The sequence below is a fragment of the Rutidosis leptorrhynchoides genome, chromosome 5, assembly GCF_046630445.1.
Source record: "Rutidosis leptorrhynchoides isolate AG116_Rl617_1_P2 chromosome 5, CSIRO_AGI_Rlap_v1, whole genome shotgun sequence".
Taxonomy (NCBI): Eukaryota; Viridiplantae; Streptophyta; class Magnoliopsida; order Asterales; family Asteraceae; genus Rutidosis; species Rutidosis leptorrhynchoides.
The window spans coordinates 124,874,902-124,880,433 of NC_092337.1; positions in this window are offsets into that span (position 1 = coordinate 124,874,902).

Consider the following 5,532-nt stretch of genomic DNA (forward strand, 5'->3'; position numbering starts at 1 on the left):
GAGGGAAATTAAATCCAAGGTATATTGGACCATTCGAGATTATTGATCGTGTCGGACCAGTAGCTTACCGACTTGAGTTACCTCAACAACTCGCGGCTGTACATAACACTTTCCACGTCTCGAATTTTAAGAAATATTTTGCTAAAGAAGATCTCACTATTCCGTTAGATGAAATCCAAATCAACGAAAAACTTCAATTCATCGAAGAACCCGTCGAAATAATGGATCGTGAGGTTAAAAGACTTAAGCAAAGCAAGATACCAATTGTTAAGGTTCGATTGAATGCTCGTAGAGGACCCGAGTTCACCTGGGAACGAGAAGATCAGATGAAGAAGAAATACCCGCATTTATATCCAGAAGATACGTCAACACCTCCAACTGCTTACAATTTCGGGACGAAATTTATTTAACGGGTAGGTACTGTAGTGACCCGAACTTTTCCATGTTTATATATATATTAAATGAAATTGTTATTTACATGATTAAGTGTTTCCAACATGTTAAGCAATCAAACTTGTTAAGACTTGATTAATTGAAATAGGTTTCATATAGACAATTGACCACCCAAGTTGACCGGTGATTCACGAACGTTAAAACTTGTAAAAACTATATGATGACATATATATGGATATATATACATATATAGTTAACATGATATTATGATAAGTAAACATATCATTAAGTATATTAACAATGAACTTCATATGTAAAAACAAGACTACTAACTTTATGATTTTGAAACGAGACATATATGTAACGATTATCGTTGTAACGACATTTAATGTATATATATCATATTAAGAGATATTCATACATCATAATATCATGATAATATAATAATTTAAAATCTCATTTGATATTATAAACATTGGGTTAACAACATTTAACAAGATCGTTAACCTAAAGGTTTCAAAACAACACTTACATGTAACGACTAACGATGACTTAACGACTCAGTTAAAATGTATATACATGTAGTGTTTTAATATGTATTCATACACTTTTGAAAGAATTCAAGACACTTATCAAAATACTTCTACTTAACAAAAATGCTTACAATTACATCCTCGTTCAGTTTCATCAACAATTCTACTCGTATGCACCCGTATTCGTACTCGTACAATACACAACTTTTAGATGTATGTACTATTGGTATATACACTCCAATGATCAGCTCTTAGCAGCCCATGTGAGTCACCTAACACATTTGGGAACCATCATTTGGCAACTAGCATGAAATATCTCATAAAATTACAAAAATATGAGTAATCATTCATGACTTATTTACATGAAAACAAAATTACATATCCTTTCTATCTAATCCATACACCAACGACCAAAAATACCTACAAACACTTTCATTCTTCAGTTTTCTTCATCTAATTGATCTCTCTCAAGTTCTATCTTCAAGTTCTACGTGTTCTTCATATATTCTACAAGTTCTAGTTTCATAAAATCAAGAATACTTCCAAGTTTGCTAGCTTACTTTCAATCTTGTAGAGTGATCATCCAACCTCAAAAAATCTTTCTTATTTACAGTAAGATATCTTTCTAATACAAGGTAATACTCATATTCAAACTTTGATTCAATTTCTATAAATATAACAATCTTATTTCGAGTGGAAATCTTACTTGAACTTGTTTTCGTGTCATGATTCTACTTCATGAACTTTCAAGCCATCCAAGATCCTTTGAAGCTAGATCCATTTGTCTCTTTTCCAGTAGGTTTATCCACAAAACTTGAGGTAGTAATGATGTTCATAACATCATTCGATTCATACATATAAAGCTATCTTATTCGAAGGTTTAAACTTGAAATCACTATAACATAGTTTAGTTAATTCTAAACTTGTTCGCAAACAAAAGTTAATCCTTCTAACTTGACTTTTAAAATCAACTAAACACATGTTCTATATCTATATGATATGCTAACTTAATGATTTAAAACCTGAAAACACGAAAAACACCTTAAAACTGGACATACGCCGTCGTAGTAACACCGCGGGCTGTTTTGAGTTTGATAATTAAAAACTATGATAAACTTTGATTTAAAAGTTGTTCTTCTGGGAAAATGATTTTTCTTATGAACATGAAACTATATCCAAAAATCATGATTAAACTCAAAGTGGAAGTATGTTTTTCAAAATGGTCATCAAGACGTCGTTCTTTCGACTGAAATGACTACATCTTACAAAAATGACTTGTAACTTATATTTTCGACTATAAACCTATACTTTTTCTGTTTAGATTCATAAAATAGAGTTCAATATGAAACCATAGCAATTTGATTCACTCAAAACGGATTTAAAATGAAGAAGTTATGGGTAAAACAAGATTGGATATTTTTTGATTTTTGTAGCTACGGGAAATATTAACAATTCTATACAAATCATATCCTAGCTAACTTATATTGTATTATACATGTATTCTAATATATTATGTAATCTTGAGATACCATAGACACGTATGCAAATGTTTTGACATATCATATCGACCCATGTATATATATTATTTGGAACAACCATAGACACTCTATATGCAGTAATGTTGGAGTTAGCTATACAGGGTTGAGGTTGATTCCAAATATATATATACTTTGAGTTGTGATCTAGCCTGAGACGTGTATACACTGGGTCGTGGATTGCTTCAAGATAATATATATATCGATTTATTTCTGTACATCTAATTATGGACAACTAGTTGTAGGTTACTAACGAGGACAGCTGACTTAATAAACTTAAAACATCAAAATGTATTAAAAGTGTTGTAAATATATTTTGAACATACTTTGATATATATGTACATATTTGTTATAGGTTCGTGAATCGACCAGTGGCCAAGTCTTACTTCCCGACGAAGTAAAAATCTGTGAAAGTGAGTTATAGTCCCACTTTTAAAATCTAATATTTTAGGATGAGAATACATGCAGTTTTATAAATGTTTTACGAAATAGACACAAGTAATTGAAACTACATTATATGGGTGAATGATCGAAGCCGAATATGCCCCTTTTGCTTGGTAGCCTAAGAATTAGTAAACCGATCTACTAATTGACGTGAATCCTAAAGATAGATCTATTGGGCCTAACGAACCCCATCCAAAGTACCGGATGCTTTAGTACTTCGAATTCGTTTTTATCATGTCCGAAGGATTTCCCGGAATGATAGGGGATATTCTTATATGCATCTTGTTAATGTCGGTTACCAGGTGTTCACCATATGAATGAATTTTATCTCTATGTATGGGATGTATATTGAAATATGAAATCTTGTGGTCTATTATTATGATTTGATAATATATAGGTTAAACCTATAACTCACCAACATTTTTGTTGACGTTTTAAGCATGTTTATTCTCAGGTGATTATTAAGAGCTTCCGATGTTGCATACTAAAATAAGGACAAGATTTGGAGTCCATGCTTGTATCATATTATGTAAAAACTGCATTCAAGAAACTTATTTTTGATGTAATATATTCTTATTGTAAACCATTATGTAATGGTCGTGTGTAAACGGTATATTTTAGATTATCATTATTTGATAATCTACGTAATGCTTTTTAAACCTTTATCGATAAAATAAAGGTTATGGTTGTTTTAAAAATGAATGCAGTCTTTGAAAAACGTCTCATATAGAGGTCAAAACCTCGCGATGAAATCAATTAATATGGAACGTTTATAATCAATATGAACGGGACATTTCAGTGTTGATGTCCTCTCCGACCACCGGCATCTAGTCGGTGGTTCAGTGTTACTAAGCTTTATGTCAGAATTAAGGTCTTCCTGCTCTAGTTCTCCAGCGGTTATTTGCATCGATCTACCGCTCAGGTATCTTATATGGTTTTCAGGAAACGAACCCGGGTGTTTCTCTCTCGGATTCTGGAAACCGTGAGGGTTTGGGGTGTTTTTTGGTGGCGACCGAGGCGGTGGTGAGTTTGCCTTGCCGTCTCTTGTCTCCGTCCCCTCTACTGCTTCTCTTCTATGTTTGGGTGTTGACGACGAGATCTACGTGGAACTCTACAACTCTTTAGGTTGGGGTTCAGTTTTGGGTGAAGGTGGGTTTGATTTGGATGGGGTATGGCGGATCGTATTTTATGTTAAGATCTGGCAGACTTCGGTGGTCCAGTCGCCGTCGAAGACTGTTAGGGAGAGGTGGTGATTGTTCACGGCCTTGAGTGGCTGCTAGCAGCTGTTACTTGTTCTCGGTGGTTGAAGAAGGTGGCCACATTGGTAGGAGAACACTGTTAGATGCCTGTGGTGGTTGTCTAGCGGCCTTAGTGGCTGACGACTGGTTTTGTTGTTGACGGCCCTAGCGGTCGTTGGTAACTTAAATAGGTATTGGTGGCGGTTGGTTGTCATTGGCGGTCGTCGGATGTTGCCGGCGGCTGGCGGAGGCTGCTATTTGGACTGTTTGAATCTGAGGGTTTGTAATTGTCGTTAGACAATTGACGATGATTAGTGGTTCCTTTAAGGTTTGATTCTGCTTTTGGATCTGTTCGGTTGCCGTGAGTTTGGTTCTTTCATTCCATTTTTTTTTCGTCGTTAGGTCTTTTGTGGGCTTGATGTTGTTGTCGGCGTTGTTGAATTTGTTGACTTCGGTTTATAGGCCTTGGGTTAGATGTTCCTGGGTTGCCCGTGATTGATTCAAGTTTGCGATTTCTGCGGAGTGAAGATGCGGGGTTGGATATGGGGTCGGGTTTATGTGTATGTTTGTAGACTTAGGCTTGGTGGTTTCGTTCTTATATATCTTCAATTGTATGTTCTTTGCACTCGCTCTGCTGTCAATGTAATCATTCATATCATTTAAAACGAACAGAGCGAGGGACAATGTGTTTTGATCGTTTGTGACCAATTACTGTTACTACAGATCGTCACGATCTGCTCATTGTTGTACCACCGAATCTCCGGGTCTACTCACTCTCTCTCTATATATATATATTTTTTGCCAAAATTTACAAAAAAAAAAAAAAAAAAAAAAAAAAGAGAAAAAAAAAAAAAAAAAAAAAAAAAACTAGTCGGTTCTATAAAACTCAATCTAGGTTGTCAAGCTTAGTCAATCATGAGGTTTTGTTTTACCTTACAATGTTATGAGTATATACGGATGCCTTGATTGTTTCAATTAATTAACATTAACATTAACATTAACACTAACACTTATATACTAAAACTGGTGGCGAATGTCGCCGTTTCAGTTATATCGGATTATCGTTTTGAGTTTGCGTTCACATTACAAACGGTCCATCAACTTCGACTATATTTACACAACGGCTCCTCAAGTTTACACTTTTTCAGGGTTAAAAAGTGTAAACTAGGTTTCGAACCCTCGCTTCGCGGCGGGGGTTCGGTTTTTAATGTATTTTATTGCGTTTAGTTTGTAAAATTATTCTGTGGCTAACGATGATGCCGTTGAAGCGCAACTCGGGTCTAACTAAAAGGTATAGCTCATGAAAGATTTAAATGTTATGTTAAATTAACAATATATGTGCATCTCCGAGTTTCGCTATGGAGTTGTCGACTTTTAAAAATTTAACGC